Source organism: Varroa destructor, unplaced genomic scaffold (assembly GCF_002443255.2).
Source record: "Varroa destructor unplaced genomic scaffold, Vdes_3.0 BEIS01000001.1, whole genome shotgun sequence".
Taxonomy (NCBI): Eukaryota; Metazoa; Arthropoda; class Arachnida; order Mesostigmata; family Varroidae; genus Varroa; species Varroa destructor.
In genome coordinates, this window is record NW_019211454.1 from 12,616,483 (window position 1) to 12,640,530 (window position 24,048).

Genomic DNA, 24,048 nt, shown 5'->3' on the forward strand with positions numbered 1-24,048 from the left:
ACAATACTGATCGGGGGCCGACAAACCCCCTTTAGATTGCGTACTAGTGCCTCCCAAACAGCTAAGAACCCTGGGGGAAGGCTAGCCCATTCTATAGCGCCTGAGGACGTACTGGCGAGGGAATCGACAGAATAACGGGTTTGAGAAGAAAACAAAGGTAGATCAATGACGCTTGAGCAGATGTCGTTGTTCTCGACATTCGAGAGAGAGACTGCAATCTCAGACAATAGTAATAACGCTACTATAGCAAAAAGTAAGCTGCAAATAAGAATCGAGCAGTTAGGTTTCCTCAGTCTATTTATTACAAGTAATAAAAAGCTACTAATAGTTTGAGGGATTAAATATGAAAAAAACTAATTTATGCATGGAGACATACATGTTGGAAAAAAAGTAGGAAAGTTCAATTAGACCGAAGTAAGATAAGATAAAGATTTACGTAGGCACACGTATATAAATAATATTTGTGAACGCAGCTGATGTAAAAGACGTATTGTTAGATACTTTTTGGAGCCGTTAGGTCTGTTGTTATATCGCTCAGGAACGCACGTAGTAGCTTCTATCACTACGCTTTTATTGCCCCTTAAATTTTTAGCGTTGTGATCTCTGTAAGATACAACAACCACGAACCGATGTAAGCACATTTTGCTACTATTTATATAAGCGCCAGCAAGATGATAAAGCATATCATCGGCTGCTGCAAAGTAATATATGACGTTAACACGTGACGACTCTCGTAAACAGTATACTAATATCAACCGCGTGAATTGATTCCGTCCATAGAATTCGCTAGGCAGTTGATCAACGTCGCTCAACGTGGTCGAAAAAGGTTAAGACCATTGTGCGGACGTAGAAGTGGGCGGTTATAATAGGGGAAAATATACTGAAGATGGTATCGACACCGAGCTCGACAGAATCGAGGATCAATTTTGTTCCGTGCAAGGAGTTCCGTGCGCCGCCGCACACGGCGGTCGCAACTCAACTGTCGCTGCGGTAAGACTAATACTTACTATGAAAAATCACGTTTGTTATTCGGTTGGCCTGCCCACGGGTTTCCGCACAACCAGACATACAGATGCAAACTCCCAAGTATTCGCCCAACCGATGCCCCGGAATTCGATCTTTAGTTCTAGGAATAAGTTTTTTTGCGACCCGTTTTTATCCGTTAGCCCTCAACAGGCTGAAACCAAGAACCGGACAAAATTCCATAGACGTAATTGTGTCATCCAAGTAATGACACAGACAAGTGAATGCAAGCCTACAATGTTCAATGGACAGGTACCGGTAATGTCCAAGGATTCCGGAGAAGGACCTCATTCTGTTTGCGCCATGTTGTCCATTCGATTTTCGTTCTCTCCTGCCCTTCGCGTGATGCGTCGTCGCCGCTAGCGCCGTCAGGGAAACAAGGGCGATTCTTTCGTTGGCCAACCCTCGGAGTCCCCACTCCGCCAAGCTTCAAAGAACCTCAGGTGCCATAGATCAGCTCGGCTGTCAAGATAGGCTGGTACTGTATTGGCAGAACTTCCATCGACTTGAATCGGCTAAATCGAACGAAAAAAAAAGCCGTGCAGGCCAAAAGGAGGCTCATGCAGGGTAGGGACAACTTAAGTTCAGCAAACGCACCAAATTTCCTTAGTCATTTATTCGAATTCGAAAAAAACGAGAATTAACGGAATATTTGTACATCGAGTGTATCGTCTGCCACAAAAGGACTGTGGCGTTACCTTGACTTTTAGATCGTATCGGTTTTTATATAGTGCCTGGAAGTAACAATAGGATGTACTTCAACGTGCTTTAATTCACACATAAGAAATAAGTGAAACAAAGATCATAAGTAGTTCCGCGTTGTCTAACGTATAGTTTATGAAATCAAGCAGGACTGGCTAGCTATTTTTTTTATTATGCCTTTTTGAGATATACATTGGATTTGCGGTAAAATGATGATTTTCCGATTACGTCTGTGATGTTTAAGACGAAATAACTCATTCACGTTTGTCTAGAAATCTAGGAATGCTGGAGTATGCACGTGTTGTTTTTGAGCTGTTAGAGGACATGACAATTTCTTTATATTGTTAAAGCCAATGTCGAGATTATATATAGGATATAAAAGAACAGATATAGGATTGTTTATGAGTTGATTAAAAAATGCACTCAAATCGACAAATCTATTACGTAAGAGAATAATGAGTCAATAATTAAAAGAAGATAGGTTGTCCGAGAGGAGGTATCTGCGTTTCTATGCCTGTTGTCTGTCATAGCCAACAGTTTATTCGACGAAATCGCATATACCTTCAAGAAAACACACAACCGATATATACAATTACGCAGAAGTCAACGTGCAGTTGGCTTTCGATGGGTAAAAGACTTCAGTTGCTCTTGAATGATGAAATTCTCCATTGCTAACGTCGTTTCCAATAGTTTTTGATTCCAGTTTGTAGCATCCGCGAATAGCTAAAATTGGTAGTATTTTTTTCTTTTAAGCTTCGTAGACATGCTTAAAGATTAATTACGTGGTTAGCAGTCGACCCGAATTCAATCTGTTGGTGATACTAGACTTATATTTTAAGAATTTAAACGTTTTTTTGAGATATTTGGTTGCACATGACCGAAATCGGAATAGAAAGGACCACATTGTGTTTCCTGGCTTAAAAGTTTTACATTGCCGGCTTGGGTTTTTTCACCACTACTATATCCCCAAGGATGTTACTACCTCTCTCTCACAAGAACAACGCGATTTGTTAATGATCTCCTTGTGTATTTGACTATATATATATATATATATATATATAGTCTCGTATATGTATATATACGGCGTATGCGAGCGAGATCTATAGCCTGTTCTTCTTTCATTCGCTCCTTTTGCTATTTTAGACATTTTATAGAAGTTTATAAAAGGGGACGGGGACTGACAGGATGCGACGACTAGAAGCCCGCCGTACCGGCTTCTAAATCGAAGTGCTCCCGGCAATCTTTCAAGAAGTTCTTCTGCGGTCGCAAATGGTATTGAGACGGTACTGGAATAGGCCAAGCAAGCGCAACTCTTCATTGCGCTGGATCGAGTCGGCCGAGGCCCACGGTAACGCACAGGCCGTTTCTGCACTACTGGTGGCTGAAGAGGCGTTGGCAAGGCGCGAGAAGAGGTGTATGTAAAGGCGGGGGTAGGCGAAGCCACGTGAGACAAATAACATCTCCCAGCCAGTTCTCCTTGCCCCTTTCAAACCTAGGGAAGCCCTACTGTACCTCTTGGGCAGTCCGCCGCGCAAGATAGCGTCATCCTGCGCTGCCAACTACCTTTTCACGCCACGCCTTTCTAGCCCTGTCTTCTTCGCTCCGAAGTTGTGGCGTAGCAAGTAGGGACTGAAGAGCGATTACAGCGTTCCACATGGCGGTTCTTTTAACCCGATGGTCCAGTAGCCAAACGATTCCCAACTTCGCAACTTTCTGTTAGCATGATCTCTCCCAGGGGCTTCGTTCGGCTCCCACGCGAGTTTTTCTCTGTTTTTCAGTCCCGTTCCCGGCGGGCCCCTTTGGGGGTTCCTTGTTTTTTCGGGCTCAAGCCCCCACTGCTATTTGGGACTTCATTCAAGACGACATTTTTCTTCCAAATCGTTTCTCTTCCTCGCCATCTCTGAAACTTCTCTCGCTTTCGAACCTGCCTCCACTTTGTCGGCCTATTTTTTTCAACTGTCTCCGTTGCCGTTTACAGAGGTCGTAACTGTGGCGGTGGAAGAACAGCTTCTACCGTTCGTATGTTTCACTACTACCGCCTTCCTGGCTGTGGAGTCAGAACTGCTCTGCACTGCTAGAAAGCCTTGGCATGGATCAGTGCGTGGATCATTCGCTCGGTTTCTTAGATGCACTTTCTGAGTGAGGCGCTGCTTTTGCTCCAATTTTCTCACCCGTTTTCGTTCTGAACCTTGTTTTCCTCAACCGATATGTCTCTCTGAAGCCCTTCTTGTAGATCCGAACGCGCGGGCTACACGAAAGTAAGCGTCAGCTCCACGACTACTGCCACCTATGCCTGCTGTCTCCTTCTTGGCTGCAATACGGCGAAGCTTACATTTCTCTGACAGAGCCATCGGTTTTTGGGGAGACACCCGACTCCTTGGTTTTCGTGTGGACATAGCCAATGTATATACATACACCTTACACCCGCACATAAAGGACGGGTGTGTGTAATAAAGGCTGCTTACCTATTTGTATTGTGCCTTGCTTAGTCCACTGTTTCATTTTGGTCGCGTTCGCGAAACTGGGCTGAGAAGTAGAGGCGAAACTAAAGAATATATGTATATATATGTTGTTGCCAACAGCTCGTATATCAGCCGAATGGGTTTTACAGAGTCTTATCTCATTTTTATCTTTTCTTATCCTGCGCTACCCTTCGTCCCGCTGTCCGTGTTGTCGAGCCTGCTGGTTGGCTCCAGCTGGCTTGTCTGACGAGATGATTACTCCAGAACGGGAGGATCCCAGACGCTAAATCGTTCTCGTCTGACCTTCCTTTTTTGCGCCGAGCGGGTGTCAAACCTCCGCTCTTCACCATGTACTGCCCTACTGTAGCCGTGCGCTCTGGCCCACCTTTACAATCGCCACCATTCGCAAAACGGTGTGTCGCTTTGCAGATCGTACAGCAAGTAACTGCAGCAGTAGTAATAATAGCAATAGGAGCAGTGGTAGCAGTACCAAGATGGAGTTGTGTCTTCTAGTCCCCTCCGTTCGTCTCAGCACAGCTCCTTCTGTCTTCATGTATCTATCTGTTTGGCGGATAGTCCGGTCAAGGGGTACGGGGTGCAAATAGGGCCGAACGCTCATTTGTTACGCATTGTTGTCATTGTGCCAAGCCATGGCACACTTCACTCGGTAGGGCTTCCACGCCAAAATGGTCGATCTTTCTTTAAATGTGTCCTTTTCCTTTTAGAGAGTGCTGCAAACGACGAAAATGGCCAAGCAGGGTTCGTTCGCCTGTACAAATCCTAGCGGGCAAAATCCACCTAAACAGTGACTCCGTTCCGCTTCATTTGATAGTCTATGTTGCGAGAGCGTGCAAGAAAGATATTTCTTTAGGGTGTACCAGTTTTGTATTCGTGCTTGCACGAAATTAAATATGCTTAGGATTGTGGAGGGTCTTAACATATCGGTGCACACGCTTCTACGTTTCTTGTTCTAGTGGTCTCGGTGGAAGCCGTATCATTGTTTTAATCATACTTTATATACTGTTCACCATTTCTTATTGTGACTATATTGTCCAAAGCTCTATTTCATCAGAAGTTGAAAGCACTACTAATTCTCCTTTTTCCTGAATAAACACATTTTCGAGAACAAATAAAACCGTACAAAGTGCTTGCTTATGCCCATTACGTACTGCTCTTGGTACTTCCGACATTACGCTGTATACCCCCTGGGTCGTTTTTTCTAGGGAAACAGCATAACACCAAATTCTGGCAAACGTAACGCTTCATTTTTACTATGTTCGCGCCATTGGGAAGAAAGCGGTGTCAATAAAGAGCACATTGCTTGTTTCTTAATTAATTCACGTTTGTCCTATAGTGTACGTCATTGACGGAGCTGGAACTCGGATGCCCGCAAGCTTTTTAGCTAGAGGCAGGGAATGTATTGATAGTTCATATTTGCGCTGGGGCAGTCTGGTTGTATCAAGGGTAAACATGGGAAATCCAACGTCATACATATTTCCAAATTTCTATTTACATGCGCGTTTCTAACTGTTTTAACCCAATACTATTCTCCATAGTGTGAACACAGACAAAATCTGTGAATGATGTTTAGCCTTCTGGAGATCGGCGCCGTCTCTATTGCGTATACATATGCTCTTTACGAGCACAAACAAGAATAGTTCGATTCGAAATTTTCAATCCCGACTTTTTTTCTTTTTACTTCGCCAATTGCACTGTTGTCTCTTCTTGTTTCAGCTCGTTTTTCACACATCGAAGGACAAATATTACCTTAGGGAGCAGCTGTTCCATTTCGTAAAAACACAGACAGGACGAGAAAAAGCGCGAAGGAAAAAACAGAGGGTAGAGAAGAACAGACACGGATAGGACATAAACTTGGTGCACTCGTAGCGATCCAAAGGGCGTTCCGTTGTAGGTAGAAGGATTTCGTCCTATTTCGACATGTATCGTTGCATCTCAACATTGCAATAGCTGACGGACTATTGCTGACCGGGGTGACGGCGGGGGTGCAGGCAAGGATGTTTCGGAGCTATTTCGACTACTTGTCACTGTGCGTGTCCACTTTTACCCGAACGAGCGGAAATACATTGAAGTAAAGTAGATAAAGTCGCTCCGACTGCCCTTTATATCGGCTTTCGCTACTACTGTTGTTTCTCTTGGCTCAATAGACACTCGATCTCCCTTATGACGAAGGTAGGAAACGGGGATGTTACAGTGAATGTCTGTCTGTACGGCTCCTGAACGATACCTAGGCTCAACCTAGATTTTACACGTGTGTCAGAAAGTTGGCTGTGCCGAATAACTACGACGATATTTGTTTGGCTATTGCTCAACGGAGGTTTAGCCAACACAGGGTGCCACCCGGTGATGCCAAGGGAGCGCTCACTGTTCGAATAGAGCCTAAGATTGTTGGATCTGTCACCCGATGACGTTTGAAATACATACCTCAACAAAACGTCCAAACAAGCCCGTATACAGATTTCAAATCGAGCCGGGCTTCTAGCAACTAGCTTTGTTCCACGGACAAGTGCCCGAAAACTACGTATGAGCAAACAAACAATCCTATATATTGAGAAGAAGAAGTAGATGCTACGTAGAGCAATTGGAGACATAAACATAAGCGAGCGGTAGGCGCATGCACTTTGCGTCAGTCACTCCCACTTTCACTCTTGAATTGGGAAAAACTCACTCTTTTTTTTATAGGCCATTTGATTTTGGCTTGCAACAACCCATTCACGAAAAGCTGTTTAGAGCAGTGTCAAGCGTCTTTACAGATGTCCTTCTCTGTATGTATCTTACTATTTAAGTGTGCCTTCTTCAGTTGACTACGTATCGTTTCTAGGCTCTACGGGTGCCTTCACTTTAAGTTTTTCAGTTAGTAGGCGACTAGTCGTGTTCTAGCTTGCTTTAAGCCTCACACTAAGACTATAGCCATACGATTCATACAAAGTCAATTCAAATGTTCAATGAATGACCTCGTTATTGATGCAAAAATATGGACCTATTTGTTTGAATGTATTTGGAATCTTGTCACAATGCAACATCGCTGACAGCTATCGAACAGGTATGGATTAGATGTCAGCATCAATTGCCTAGCAGCACACCTTGTACGGATCTTATTGAGGTCGTTACTATCTGAATACTGGTGTTGATTAGTTCCAACAGCCTTTCGTTCTATTGACGTTTCTCCTACGTCGTATCAACTGGTATTACACAGTTTTTGATCAACCAGTAGATACATAAAGCTGCATATTCGTACCAAAGGAAAATGTTCTCTTCGGTAAATCATGGTAGATTATTAACATCCCTGGTGACCTTTGAACTCTTCTATACCTGACCCGGACTGACAAACCTAATTAAAACCAAATAGATGATTGAACGTACACAGGGAGATAACGAAATGGAATCTATGCGTAAAAACAGAATATGTCTAACCACTATATTTTCGTACGATGTCGTCAGACTCGGGACACAACGGAACTTTTTGGAGGCAGATGGGGCACTGATGGTGCTTCTAGGGAACGGCGAACGGCAGGAATCGATCGACGGTCGACCAGACGCTTTTGGCGATGACAGTCTAAATTGAACTTGTATGTGAGTGGTAATTTGTTCCATGAGACCTTTTCGTTATTGCTTTTGCGATTACGTATGCTGTCCTATTGTCGTATGAGGAAGTGATCTTAAAAAACGGAACAGCACCCTGTAGGAAGAGCGTATGCGCTCTGCATTAGGGCCATTGAGGAACCTTAGAGTCTATCCTATGTAGTAGACAAAGCTTGTATTTGGCTCATAATTTGGAAACGGTTTATCCACACCTATTTTTTTGCCCCCATTTTCGGACAAAGAAAAAAGCCTCTTCTTCTATTCTTTTTTCCAAATAGCACCTCAGCGCTACATTATAGTTCGTGTCCAAATTCGCTTTGCCCAATTGAAGTAACGGTTAGAGCAGTGCAAGTAAACACAGATGCTCTTAATAGAACAACATTGGGAGACCAAGCTACTTTCTTAACAAGTTCAAAATCTACTTCTTAGTAATTACTATATATATATATATATCTATCGCTGATGACATTGGAAGGCTCCATGATACGTAAAATTACAACGGATGTATATTATGTAGGGTAGCCGGTCTACCGTAAACACGAAACAGATTAACATAACAACGGCTTAAATTGAATGGAATATTTCGTTTTGTGCGGTGAGCACTACTATTATTTTGAAGTGCGGTGGGAGACAACTGACCGGCGCCTTTTATCAGCTTATCAAACAGTTTGAATGGATAAAGAAAGCCAATTTTATATTGCCACGCCGTTATCTCGTACGCCGAGCGCTCATAATTACAGGCGTACAAAAATACGATAGATACTACTTTGGTGTGAGTGTTTTTCTCTTAGGTGATCATTGCTGAGTATTGATGGTCAGTTGATTTAATCTAATTAAATTGATGAAGTGTTCGCGTGATGATCTAACTGGCATTTCTGCTGTTGTCGTCATCGTGCCATATAGAAATGTGGAGCGGGTACCCAAGAGATGTGGCCTGCCGATTATCTTTTTAACCTATACAGCAGCCCTGTTGAAATCGTAACGGCGGAGACTAATCGGATCTCATCTGTGACGATTCAGGTAGGCTCGAGAGCCCAAGCAGTGTATACCAGACCGGTACCAGCTTACTGCTATTGATGGTAAATCGATGAATAAAAATGTCTCCTAGTATTTTTATTCTACGAGAAAATGTATACAAATTAGCAGCTGGGTAACATCGATCTGTTCTTTTCCCTTGTAGAGTTCGTTCGCGTGCGTGGTTGGATAGAATAGCGTTGATATTACATACATCGACTCAGAGGGGGACGGGTTGAGTAGAAAAACGTGTCGCAGTTTACTTGAAGAGAGCCCTGTGATCCACAAATTATTAAGTTTGATTAAATACCCATATGGTAGAGACACACCAATGTAATTCCTCCAAGCCGTGCAAAAACTGGTAGCAATAATCATGAAAATGAAGTGGTCCATAAAGGTCATTATCTGACAATACCTCAAACGAATATTGCATCGCGTATGAGTCAGCGTCCGGCAAGGGTCAGCGTTTTAATCGACCGTGTTTAGAAACGCGGTGGATGATCAAGCGGCCATGTAACAGGAAAAAAGTAATTTGCGAAGGCGACGACTGCACGTAAGGGTGCTATCTCTTCGTCGAGATGCCTTCCTGGGGGATTGTTGCTATGGCAGTGTATTTGATCGTCCGCCTGTCGCTTATGGCTATGGGTATTTTTTTGTAATTTGATTGCTTGCGTAAACTTATCGAAGTATTTGGATGGGGCGACTCGCGCTCTGGCATGCAGACAACAGCTGTATAGTGCCGCTGCTACCGTTACAATACTAAAACTGCCCCTCTGTTTTTCGTCACGTGACACGAAACTATTCAGCAACCCTCAACGGACATTATGCCCCTGTGTAACGAAATCCTACTAATAGGCTCCTGGTGATCGGGACGATCCCCCCAGCGATCATAAGAGGTGACGAGCATATTCCGTGAACCAGCCCGCTATAAATTCAGTAGCCACTGATCTAGCAATTAATAGTGGTACTTGATGCAAGTAGGTGTTCATCAATAGTAGAATCAGGCAACAATAGCTGGTAAGCCACCCCGCTCGAGTTGCCGATCTCAGATTGTCGTCATTATTATTTATTTGTGTCCTCACCACATTCGGACCGCATATGATTAATTCTGTTGATGCGCCCTAGTATACCTTATGAATCGAGTGAATCAGGCATCACGCACTGTCACAATCAGCAAGACCATCGTCGTAATCACTAGTGTCATCACTTGACGAGAATGGGTAGCATAACGGCATCTGTGATGACTTTTTTTCCACCCGGTTGCCTATAGACAACGCGGTCGTATATGATAGTCTGCTTGGTAAATGCCGTAGAGCGGATATTTATTGTGAAAGAATATATTCACACACGTTGCGCAGGGCGTGTGGCTGGCGGAATCTGAAGCAACGACCCAGAAGCTTTGCCTTCCGCCTATTATACGTACATATGAAGCATAGATGGCGAAGTCAATCGGCACGCAATTTGCGGCTGAGCTGGGTAGCATAATAAGTTTTGCATAAATGTCTGAGTCTGCTGACGGGAATGCACTGCTTCGTGGTCGTACAGTCAATTATTGTAGTAGATAACAATGTTAGCAGCATCGAGATCATGTGAGAGAGAGAGACCGAATAACTTCATTCTTTAGCAATTACCTCAGTAACTTTCTCTCTATTAAGCTTCGTTAAGCTCGATTAAGCTTCGATTAAGCGCTCGATTGTCGGTCATCCTATTAGTTAATCTACCCTCAAAGTACTTTGTATTCTATTTTATGTATGATTCAAAGGAAGTAATGGCATGAGTATTGTCCTGGCTGGTGATAGCTGACAGTCTGATAAGTTAGAGATACAGTATAGACTAGTTATCAAACGAAGATACATATTGATCGCATGCTCATACGATGGACATCTACCTCACCAGTAAATGAGAAATAGAACTTGAGGGATGGTGATCAAGTGGATAAGGACGTATCCGCTAATAAAACACATTTTGAGTGATGGCCTACTGGAACGTTTTAGATAAACAAAACATCAAATCATGGGTTATCATAACAGGGGTATTGTGACCAAAACACCGCCATTAATTCGAAACGCAGGATTCACAGATTTCAATCAACGATAAAACCTGCATGCTATTAGAATGATCAGACTTCAACGCATGATGATGATGATACACATAGGGGATCGAATACACCATTATGATAGGTAAAGCGATGATTTTTAATATAGGCAAGTCCGTGTTTGGAAAATAGCAGCAATTACTAAATTTTTTTTCGGGGCAAAAACGGGCTATCCAATAATTTCGAATCCCCGTTCATGTCAGAGCTCATAATAATGATCCGCGTGCCCTACCTAACGCGCATTCATTTTGCTGTCTGGAAGATACACTGCACCCTGGAAAACCCGAGGTCGAACATCGCAGACTTGCTTACACGCGGTCCGTTTTTTAGTGAACTATACACCTAGGCTAGAAATGGTTGTTAGGAACTACACGCGAGCCTTGCGGCCATGTTTCCTTTTATAGGTCTTCGCACTCCTACACGCGCGGCCAGCCTTTTGGCTATTCGAGTCGGGTTGAGGCTCTCCAGTGCCCTATCTCGTATCAAAGTTTTTGTCAGTGACGCCCCAGTTCGTTTCCCTGCCTTCGACCCTCAGATATCTCTGCGCTTCCGTAACCTGCTTCCCCACCCGAAAACCGAGCCTGTACACTTTGCTTTCTGCAGAACCGATGAAAAAGGAGGGGCTTGGGGAAGTTGCAACTGTTTTTTTTCTGAGACGCAACGAATCGCGCGTCCTGTTACGGCGGAAGTCGCTCTCTCTCTGCTTATTTCCCCTCGCCTAGTCTTGTTCTTTGTCTCTCTCGCGTTCCCTATTTCTCTGATAGCATCATCGTTATTTCTTTTTTATATTCATTTCTTTTGTCGTGTGCTACACTGTGTTCGCTTATACTAATAGTCGCCTCGGGCAAGTCTTACATGTGGCGTCAAGCGAATGGCGAGCAGATTGCTATCGGCGTCGTTCCGTGGGCTGCTGTGATACAAAAGTATTGGAAGCAGTAACTGACCGATATCAGCCTTTGTACAAATGACAACAAAACAACGCCAACAACGGACCTTATAACAACCAGAGAGGCGTTATTTACGCCAATAACAACAGTATCTAGACGGATTATTTGACATAGAGATGTCCTGGCAAATCAAAAAGGACGCAGCGTGGAGTAGAATGGGCCTAATAAGTACGCGCCAGCTTCCTGTTTCTTATCAAATCTATATCAATATTATAGAGTTTTCAAGTGCGCCGGCACTGACATTACCTCTATCGCCTTGGTACTCGCTACTCTATGCACTGTACTTCTATAGTATTAACATTCGAAGCGAATGTATTTGTCTGCATGAATAGACCGACCCTTGTTTTAGGACATTGAAAATTGGTATAACTTTGCATTGTTCTGACTGTTACACTTGTGTCCGTCTAATATCTTCGCTTTACGATAGAACCTGTTAAATCCGCCACTATTGCACGTTTTCAGTCATTACCAGTTCGCTGTTGCTGAGTGTCGATGCGGCAGCTAGCTCCTTCTTGGTTCCTGCGAACAGGAAAAAGCTCAAAAGGAAGATGGCTTGTGGCGATACCGTGATGCCTGCCACAAATCTGCAGCGTCGCAAGTGCGTATGTATAATATCAAAGCAGACTGTTTCCACAGCAAATATTGGTGCCCTTGTTGTTGTTGGTCCTGTTTTGCTGCAGGGCATGATCTTATCATACCGCGTACAATACGACTGCGGTCGCTGTTTCCGCAGTTATTGGCAGAGACGATTGCAATGGCAGGCGTTGGTGCTGCTGTTATGTGCCATATATTTATGGCTGTCGTATAGAGATGCTGTAGTCAGTTTGCTACGAGTCAACAACAATCGTCTGTGTCTAGTCCGCCTTGGAGTGGCAGCGGGTTCTTGTTAGTGCAGGCCGTTTCCGCACGAGATCGCATCGCGTCTATGAGTGCGAGTGTGTGTTTTCGCTTTTGATCCGAAGATCATTTTCCTCAGCAATCGACAAGCCGAAATCCTCCTCGTTAGTCTCAGGCAAAATAGGTTTGCCTATATGGCCACCCACCGGCGAAACAAGTAAGCATCTCCTCAAGGAAACTGGTCATATATGAAAAGTTATGCGCGTATTATGTATGCCAGGCAAAATAGTGACGATTCTGTTTTGATTAGCAGTCGCTTCCATTGTTCTACCTCGCGAACACAAAAAGGAGGAACAGTAATGCCTTCGTCGCTCGCTCGCATCGAAAGGAAATGGGTGGCCCATATCTGTGAGTGGACATGCAGACTCTGTGATCAAGCCGAATTGTTGCTCACTTAGAAACATAACTTCAATATTCGCTTGATTTACCAGAAAATTTCGTTTATTATGGAACAGCCATTTATTTATTCACTATATCTTACATGCGAACCTGAAATAAGAAATATTTTTTCATAAAAATAAATTTAATTATCGGTCGCTTTCCAAAATTTTGCGAAATTATAGAGGCCATTAATGTATGGTTGTTGTTTTTTTTTTGATTTTTTTCTTCGAAAGCACTCGACTTCCACTAAATTAAGATGACAAATTGATCTGAAATGAAATATTCCCTATATGAAAATGGTGCGTGTAAGTTTCTCCCAAGTCTCCACTTCATAAGCAACGAGATTCTTGTCCGTTCAATGGAGCCGATCCACTCTTCCAGTTTGAATTAAGCGCAACATCCTCTTGATAACCTCGTCTGCGCCACACATCGCCGAAGTTTTGTGACTTCACAAAACTTGCGGCGGTCGGCACTCACGTCCGTCTTCGGTTGGCGATAATGGTCTATAGTTGTTTTTGACGCATGTCTGTTACCCTGCTCCTCTGTGCGGATGAGTTCTATGTTTTCGCTCCCTTAATATGCCCCAGCTTTCTCCTGGCTGCCCTCGAACTATCGTATTCACCCTTCTCTATGAAAAATGGTAGAGGTTTACGTAAGAAGGCGAGGTGGCTTTTTCCTAGGAAGGTAGTTTAGAATAAGCGGATGTTCGTTGTCCCAAGAGGCGATTCATTCGTCGTCGCTGGTGTTCCTACTGCTGCTGCTGGCGTGCGTTACCGCAGCCGGCAACTGGACGAACTGTGACGTAGTGGTTCACAATCGCATGCTACCAACCTTTCCTTCTTCTTGCTAGGCCATCATCTCTACCAACACAACTAGCAGGCAACGATTTGGATCGCTCGCGCATTTTACTTTTTTTTTGCCTCTTCCCGCTTTGCCTCTCCACGGCCTGACTAATGGTCGACCACGGAACAGATCAGGCGACTTCAACCTACATGCCTGGTGCCGGTTTTGCTAAGAAAAGACGCAGCCTGCGTCGAGGCTCGCAAGCGTCGCAGCTAAGGCGGGAACAGAGGCGTCTACATCAGGGAGCCAACAATGCCAGCAGGTAAATCGGCCCGTGGGGAACAAGGCAGAGGCGGGTTCAGGGGAGGGGGAACAATTGAGAAGGAAAATGGCTCTAGGCAGCCAAAACAAAGTATTTTCAGCCAAAAGGCGAGTAAAGGCTAGACCTATCCAGGCTAGCCGGCAGAAGGTGCCTGTTTTCCATGTCATACTGAAGCCTAGCATGGCTTACTATAGGGTTGCGATTTTCACAAAGAAACTTCAGGCCCAGCAACGTATTTTTGGGTGTATGTGTGTGTATACGCTTTTGAGACGACAACCATACCAACACGCCAAGATGAGGGCGTCCCCTTCAGTGAAGCATACTGTGGACTTTCTTTCGATGATGCAATGAGGTCAAACAACATCAGCAACGCAGACGACGAAGAGACCATAACACATTTGCGATTTTGAAAGGATGGAAATTATATCATCGAGTCGTTCCGAAGGGTTCGCTTATTCCTTCTAGTAATTCTCCAAAAGAGCGGGCTTGCTTTACCCAATGGAGGTTCCAGCCATACAATTCACACTTACCTGACCGGTAGCAGCCTCAGACCGGAAGCATAACGCATGAGGGAGCAAAAGATAGATGGCGCAAGAAACAAATTAAGTCTCAGAGACAGCCACTATGTGTCGATTCTCATATTATACGTCAGCCACCTTTTTCTTTTTTTCGCCGTCTGTTTCATTTTCACCAAAACCATTGGTAACCATTAGTAGTGGCGACGCGAAAAGATTTGCAATGCCATACACAACTCTATCCCCTGTCACCCGAAGCTTAACGAAAGACGCCTTGTCGTTGGTTTTGTTCCCGTATTTCAGTTGTTGGTTGGTCGTCAATTCTGCTGGCTTATCCTACGACAACTTCCTTTAACATGTATTTTCATTATGTGTAACTTAGCCCGAAGTTGTCCCGGATCACTCTGCATGCCTTTATTACTCTCGCGGGCCCGTTCGCTGGAACACATTTTACGTCGTATACGTAGCCGGTCCGCGTCGTGTACATATAGTCTCAGATATGTTGTTCAATTGCTAATAATAGAGATCATAGATTGACATTCAGTAATTGCTGCGTGCTACTAACTAGCTTTCAAAGCTAGCATACCCTGCAACCGCACAGCTTGAAAATGCGGCCTAATCTAAACCAAAAAAAAGTCGAAGACCAAGGACAGCTGACATCCAATAATACTATCCTAAAGATGCTGGCTAGTTATACAACGAAGGGGTTCGGCGACACGTCACCGATTAGGGTATAAGAGCACACTGCTCTCGTATATGAAAATCAAGCATGCAAACAAATAAATCACTATATTTTAGCTTGTTCGTAACCCTTCCATTCCGTGTATCTATCTCGTGTAGACCTTAGAATTTGTAAGCTAAAATGCTGGCATATATGTACAGTACGTAAAAATTAATAGAACCCATGTTTTACGTTACGTCGTTTTACGCTGACAAATGATAAATCCAACATCTGGGAGTTATTTCCTCGTCGATGATTTCGTTGGCTACCCCGTTGGAACACTATGGTACTTAGTTATGCGATTTGCCTTTAGGGTATTGAAAAGACTGGCAGCCAGTGTATTTATCTTTCGCGCAGACTACCTCACAAATGCAATTCAAAGTTCCCGTACTACTTGAATCATATACGAAGACCCTTAAAGAGAATTTGAGCATCGAGAAGCACAAAATCAACTGCCAGGATAATTTCCGTTTTATTTATAAATTAGGTCATCTGCGTTCGATCAACTCGAAGCTTGCTCCACAAAGCTCACTTTGTGAAAATATTAGCCAACCTCAATCGCCTTAGCTAACGTATACTAAGTTACTTATTTTGACTCCGGTGCTGAAGAAACTATGTAGTATCATAGCCTATTCAAGAGCTGAAAATACTACCTATAATTTAACCTTATTCCCTTAAATAGGTCAGCAGGAAATTCCCTAGTATAGTCCCATCTACCTCGTGTAGCAAAACATTGTTTTAATACATCAACACACCCAACGCTTATACAATGGCGCCGTACTGATTGGCGTGATCGGAGCCGTCCTAGTCTTATTCAGTTCATTCATTCATCAGTCGTTAAAATAGTTGTGAAGTAAGGATCGGTTGCCGACCTTTTTTTTTGTTGTTAAGGGTCAGTTCCTCTTCCGAACCCTCATCTTACCGAAGTTTTTGTTCTCGGCCATTACCTTATTATTATTGGGGTGATAGCAATGTAACGCCCTTTCTATATGTAGATCTGGGTATGTGTACTAGTTATCCATGTGTTTATTTATTTTTAACTCTGTATGTCTGGTCGGCGGTGTTGCGTTCTCTTGGCCTGAGGACGATCTTTCTATAGTTGTTGTCTGAGGACCTGTTTAGTGCTATGGCCACCGTCCCGGCGATTGCTATTGATGATAGTGGCACTGTGAATCCCGACACAGTGTCGAAGTGGTGGCAGCGGCGTCACCAAGTCGATTAGGGGTCGAATAAGAGGTGCACTGGATTGATGGATCCTTGAAAATATCGACTTGAAATAAGAGAAGGTACAGGACGGGAAAAAGGCTGTTTGGCGCAATCGAATGAATGAAGCAATGTTTTGTTGGTCGTTCGCTTCGTTAGTGGCCGCCAGAGTCGGCAGAAAGTGGGTGCATGACAAAGGGAACCTGAGTGCAAGGCAAACGATGCAAAGGCGACCAAGAAAAAAGGCGATTAATCTTCTTTGTCGGCTTTTCCATTTTCAGTTCCGACTACCCCCCATTCTACACCATATACCGTTTGCCTTTTTCTACCGGTGGCTGGTTGTCACTCACCACTAACTCTGCTGCTTCACGCAACTGAACTTCAGGAAACCCCTTGAGAGGCGATGTAGTAGGGAACCAGGATTTGGGATCTGCTCAAGGAAAAAGCCGCGTCACCATTGCCGCCACGGCTTTAGCACTACGGCTAGCCCACGAAATGGTATAGGCTCACTTTAGGTTCGGTTGTCTCTCCAAAAGGAGAGAGAGAGAGGACAGGCCGAGATCTAGATTGATAAATAAACGGACGGACGGACGGACGGACGGACGGACAAAAAGTTGTTCATCCAAACGCACTGACACTTCATACGTCTTCCTCATCAAATTTGCCGCTGAAGAGATGAATACTAGGATGGCTAATACTAGGCCAAACTTCACCTCTATTTAAGCACCCTTTGTCGTCCTTTTTGCCTGTCCTGTATGTGTTCGGCACGCAGTAGTTACATCTTCATATCTAAATATATATTCATTAAGTAGATACGCCAAAGAGAAAATCAGCGGGACCATTACTATACGTGAGTGATGCGTGACGATTTTTTTGCAATTGAAGTACAGTAACAATCATCATTAAAACGCTAAATTTGGTAGTCACATAACTGATTCGCCATTTTTTTTTCTACTGCCCTACGATTTACCCTAGATAAACGCCTATATCTATGTTCAGCTATGCCTTTTGTGGAGTCGTGCAAGTGGAGTAGAACTTTTTGCTAAGGATCCGATTAGATTATATTGAAGCTACACGACAATATATTATAGTACTAATTTTCGAGCAATGTGTTAGACGAAAATCGGACACTATAAATGCTTACGACGAAATTGATTGCACACATCAGTAACTTGCTAACATACGTCAGGATCGGGGCAGCGTTGGTCAGAGGTGACCATTCGGAAGAGCGGCCAGTATACGCCAGAAGCATGCCTTCGTCATCATATGTACATATAGCACTAGGAGCCGTCGAGCGCCAAACCCCTAGCTAGGCGGACATTTATCTATGCATGCATCGCCTGCACTCCGCTAATCAACTGTGATATATTATGACAAGGGACCATAACAACGACCAATCAATGGGACTAGCAAACTTCGTGTCCCGTATTTATCTGCAGGAGCAGCGTTTCCGTATGTGCTGCGGCGCAGACGTCACGATGGGTCTAAATTGTCGTACACAACAGATATGCATGACGGGCTCCCTAAATACCTAGGTCACATGATACCGGATTATACACAGGAAGCCTCTTAATATGTCGCGCTTCATGGGCGCACAGATTGGATCCAAACGAATGTCAGAAGCAGATACGGCGAAGGGGGAGGCGGTTGTACAGCGTATGACCACCCTAATTTTAAGCAATCAAAGATGACAGAATCGCTAGATGCCCAGACGAGTTCAGTCCATCCACTCATTACTATAGCAATACATATGGCTCATATGGAATAGAATACCGTTATTTTTTAATGCTTGATACGCAGACACAGACGGTAATAGACTAGCAACTTTTATTAGCCGCTTGAGGTTCGTCGATCGAATCAGGCGATCGCAGCTCGGAAACAAACCGAGGATGGGATCGTTGCATAAATAAATAATCGAAATAACACAAATTGACTTCGTCGCGGAAGCAGTTTGCTGATAAAATTTCATAGGCGGCTGATCATGTACGCAGATGGAGGTGGACGCGGGCGTCGGCGTATCGAGTTGCCCTTCGTCTGATCTCAACAACAATATCTATAACATGCGCATGTATAAAATGTGTGTGTAACCGGGCAAGAGCGACACGTATGATATGCGACTTCAGCTTGGGTCCGTCCACCAAGCGTCGTTCTGCTATCATCAGCCTGAAAGCAATCGTAACGTACGTGCGCGTGCATGGAGTAAAAATATAGTATCAGCAATAGGTTGCTCGTACAGCATATGATTCTACCTAAACCTATTAATGCGAATTAGATTGAATGGCCGGATAGAAAAAACAACAAACAATTCGCTATATCGTTTTAGCATAATTTACTGATGATGATGATGATTATTGTTATTGTTAGATGGATACATTAAAATAATATGTAAACTAACTAGCAAAGAGCACATGCAGGGGGCAAATCTCATGACTCGAGATGCTCTACGGCTGTTAAATCGTTCCATACTATTAGACCCGTCAGTTTGCCCTTTTAGTCTCGTCACGTACGGTATTTGTTCCGTCTTCTTTGCCAGTAATAGACAGTTCGTCGATAAAAATTACTAACAAAAGCGTGTGTATGTGCTATGCTTTGAGCCGTTTACGTTCTGGAGACCGGCAGGAAATTTTTGGAATGGATGGAAAATGCCGCACGATCATTACGGGTCTTCACGACTTGAGGCACGCGCGGAGAGACAGTTGCTCCATAGGGCTGATGAAAAGAAACTCGCGGCTCTCGCAGCAGTTTCGATAGGCGATTTTCACTTGCCGACCAGCTAACCAACGAATAGGCGGGCGGTGGTAGGGCCGTCGCGCGCCGCACTCAAAGTTGAAGTCAAAGTGAAGTATGAACTCACACTCCCAGCGCTCTCTCTCTAGCTACACTTAGCGTTCTTCGCGTACTCAACTGAGCATCAGAGTTCTTCAGTTCGGACAAAGCGCCGACTTTCGGCGTGCTAGTGGCAATAGTAGTGTGAACGAGGTGCGGACTGATGATGATAAATGACTTTGTTTCTCGTCACAGTCCTGTGTCGTCCTCCTGTTATTTCTAGGCCCATCTGTTCCTCAATTTTAGCCTGCGCACGGTTCGTTCTCTCTCACACACAGACACAAAAACACGACTACGAAGACACACACACACAGACACATATACAGGGGAAAGCAAAAGAAGCTCGAAAGAAAGAAAAAAAACAACAGAGCAAGCTCGCTCCAGACTGGAGCCATCAGCGAGTAGCAGAAGCTTACAGCTGTACGGCTTACAGCAGACGATCGAAGTGTTTGCTCGAAGCTGGCCACACGATTACTGATTAGGTTATGTTGTACCTCGTGCACTTTCCAAGAGCATTCGTCGAGATCCTGCCACTCGTGTTAGTCGTAATGAAGCGCCGCTAATGTCGACTTATTGGCTGAAAATAGAAAAACTCGCTGTTTTAGAGGATTCTAATAGAGAAGACGAACCAAATAGAAAAAGCCCCGATAACGCATCCTCGTCTATCGAATGTAAGGTCTCTGTGTTTCTTCCCAAATCAACTCCTTGTTGCCTGCCCTGTTTCTTTTGTACTTACCTTTTGGCCTTGGCCGGTCTTTTTGATGTTACCAGAATTTGCCGTGGCGTGGTTAGAACCAGTGTCAGAACATTGATGATCTAGTAGCAGTAGGAAATTGTCTGTCTGAGACCGCTTATTAAGAAAATACTCGTTTGACAGATTATTCATGGTGTAAGTTGAACTATAGGGAAAACAACAGCTTATCGTAGGAACTGTGCGAAATGAAGAACGTCCCGTTTTTCGTACTTAGTCGGATCCGTCCAGGACACTGGATTCAAAAGTACCTTTAACTAGTAGTCTCTACGACCTTACGACAACGTTTTGTTCGACGTAACTGCTCCTGCCCTTCCTAAAGAAGACAATGTAAAAAATGTTTTTTCGTTTGTATTTTACGTCCAATACTTAAGCCACTAAACATTACTTCAAATGACTGGCTCTTTCCAGCGTCAAAGGGAGTGTGTCCATAATTGGATTTGAACTAGGATACCTCAAGTGTTCCAAAATTCAGCACGCATTTTATCTAAACACGTTATTAACTCCACAACCACGAAAGCAACAGATAATATAGTATCAAACATAAATCTCTTGACAATTGTCCCATCTCATTTGTATTGCCTAATCTTAATCTTATTCTAATACGACTTCGATGGGACACAGAGACGCGTGCTAGCGCTCACATTTAAACACCCGTATACAAGTTTACTTTGAGTGAGTCGCTTACGTCCGATAGTTTTGCGTTTGCGCAATAAATTATTGTAGCATTGGCGGATATTGCTGACGAAATAATTAGGTATAGATGAGCCTCACTCTCGCCACACATACTGTATATTTGTGTTGTGTATTGATAGAACTATCTTATCCAAGATGCTTTTTTTTTTTTTTTTTTGTAACTTTATCTAACTTCAATAGCTTAAGCATTTTTCTACTATCGTTTTCAATGATTCAGGCTCGTTAGTCGTTCACCCTTTGAGAGTGACGCGTAACAGCAGCTGTTATAATTTTATCGCCGCTTTTTTCCACTAGCGTTGCGTAGCGACGTTTGCGCAGAGCTGCCAGTCGCGTTGCAGCCGTTTGCGTCCGCCATCTCAAGGACGTCAATGAGCTCTTATGGAGTTTCTGGCCCACATAGGGCTAACGGGGTATCTAGACATAGGGATATAAATGACCGAGGGAAGTCCCGTGTTGTCGAGGTCATTGCGCCCGTGAACAACAACAGCAACTCTTCTGTTGTTCAGAAGCAGCTCGACAGGGACCAGTTGGCAATAGCCAACTGGTCCCTGTCGAGCGGTAATGAGCATTCATGACTTCCACTGCGCTTCATTTAACCAGACCGATGAGGCGGACCCTTTAAAATTCCAAACTTGGAACTCAGAAATTGCTGTACATTACCGTAACTATCACCGTCGCTAGTGGCAGGCGTTCTTAACGCTTCACTAATATGGTTTTCCGTCGCTACCGGCTGTTTACGATGACCGACCATTCCATAAGCCGCACGAATTGTTTTCGATTTTTCACGTCAAAATCCCCTTGCCGACTACGGGAAGCTAGAAGCCACTAGAATTGCTCGTCCTGGTTAGCTTCACTATCGACGGTCGGCAGCTTTATTGCCTCTATTGTTATCCCTATATGTGGAATTGAGGGTCGGAGTTTTAAGCAATGCGTAGACGCGTAAGAAAGTGTATTATTAAATATGATTAAATAAGAGGACTCAACCTAGCTCTGCTAATTAGCGTAACGCTTATGCTAAGTATAACTTATATGGACGTAACTTGTTCTACGAAGAATAAACACAGCAATAAAGTTTCGATATTATTTGCTCGAGATACATGGGTCATAAGAGAGAAGTGAACTTCCTTACACTTCTGCGTCGCCATGCCCAGTGGAAACGAAATATCCCTGAATACACCACAAGCCTCATAAATATTAGGCGTTATAGACACCAACAATCCATTTCGCATGCTGACATCTTTATCTCATGGTTAATCCATAAAAGCGGTCCTTTAACGAAAACTAGTGGCGGCCAACAAGGAACAAAAGAAGAGCGCGCCTCTACTTAGCAAATATATGGCGCAGTGGGACACATTTGTTACACACACTGAGTCCTAATCCTGCAACGTCCTACTGAAATTCGTAGGTCTAGTTGATCTATCTATGCATACAAATAAGAGTGTAGACACTGGCTAATTTCTAGTCGCTCCGACACATTACTGCCATCAACAGATCTGAATTTATGCAGTTGTTCATTTTGGTGTTTCAGATTCAGCCGCTCGTACGTATATCCACTATCCAGCTGGGGTATATGCGCTCCCCCTCAACTATCAGTGGAGCTATGAACTCAGCCTGATAACGCTAAATGAGTCGTTTTTGTACAACGCACGAATGTTTACAGATCACATTGACAATATATCAATGTCAAAGACACAACAGTAGAATCGATTTTTCAGATATGTACTTTCGCCGAAACACCGTTGTCAATGATAACCAATCAATATATGTAGGCCGATCAAGTAATATTGTATTTCAAGAGCTCTAACGTAGGCTTCAATATAATTAAAAACTAAATTGCCATTAGGGTCAAGGTTGGCTTTTTGCTATAATATTCATCCCTGCCATCGAGGATTCGTCAGTCTTACGTCCACAATAAAATTCGAAAAGAGTCCTGCGACCCTCGCATCAACAGACTTTTGAATCGGCCAATACTTGCATAGATAGCTATATTTTAGAATATAACGTACGTCTGCATTTGCGTTAACGAAGTCTCAAGTTGAGAACGTTTATTTGAGTCGAGAGCACGTTATTACGTCTGCGCACGAGCTCTTCAGCAGAAAAAAAAAGGTCTAATAAAATAACCACGTATAATACAAATAGGTTTGGCAGGCTCTCAGCTCTCACACCTGTCGACTAAACGCCTGATCTCAGCTCATCCATCTGAACCGCCAGGTGACTGAATAGTGTTCCGATATATGGGATCGTTAAGGATCGCACACATTGCCGCATCATGATGAAGTCAGAGTTATCGATCGATCCGCAGGGAGGCTAAGTGCTTCAAGTATCTTCGCTCGATGGGTGTTCGAGTTTCACAAGCACTTCTGATACACGATTAGCTGTACAATTGATTAGGGCATCGTTTGTCGCTGCTGCATCGACATCTACGAAAACGAAAAGTTTTGTCTAAGCAGCGATTGATGCTACTGAGAGCATTTGGGATTGATTTCATCAGGCCACGATCGACAACAGCAGTCTATCGTGATCGCAGAAGAAGTTTTTCATCCATATTAGCCGCGGTGGTTAAAATAAAATATTACTTACGGTACAGTTGTCAGTTATTTTATTCGCTACGGTACCCACATGAAAATTACATTGAGTTACGGTCACAATGTAGAGCGCCCTAATAACTTTGCTCGCCCACTTGGACATGATAATCCATGTCTATATGGGAAGCCACGTTGAAAAAAGAGCAGATTGCCAGAGTTTTCCTAGTACGTATGCGAGAGTATGTAACCAAGGAATAACTACGAAATTTTCTAAGCAAACCTAGATTCGATCTTTGTCAGAAGCTACACCGACGACCCCGTCAAAGGTGAATAATTTTGTAGCAAAAGATAATGCGATGAATTTCGAGGTAGATATAAGTACTTCATAGACTCTTCAGAAGCAAAGGCTAATTCAGATTGAAATTAATAAAAATATTAGTGGGTTTTTGATATATTGGAAAATAGATAGCACCAAAAGGGTTCTAATAGTACTTATATGCGAAACTACTTAGATATTAGATATTTACAGCTGCATTTGTAATGGTGCTCAATGTATTTTGATGTGGAAAAGCTAAATCCTCTGGT

General features: G+C 43.6%; 1 long non-coding RNA gene across 1 annotated transcript in view; it reads left to right on the forward strand.

Annotated features, from left to right (window-relative positions):
- LOC147758267 (uncharacterized) overlaps positions 1-23,592 on the forward strand; it is a 76,316-nt gene extending 52,724 nt beyond the window's left edge. Inside the window, exons 2-3 of the long non-coding RNA XR_015318562.1 lie at positions 12,306-12,441; positions 22,467-23,592. This is a non-coding gene — a long non-coding RNA (uncharacterized LOC147758267). The remainder of the gene's footprint in view (positions 1-12,305; positions 12,442-22,466) is intronic.
- Positions 23,593-24,048: the final 456 nt, after the last annotated feature.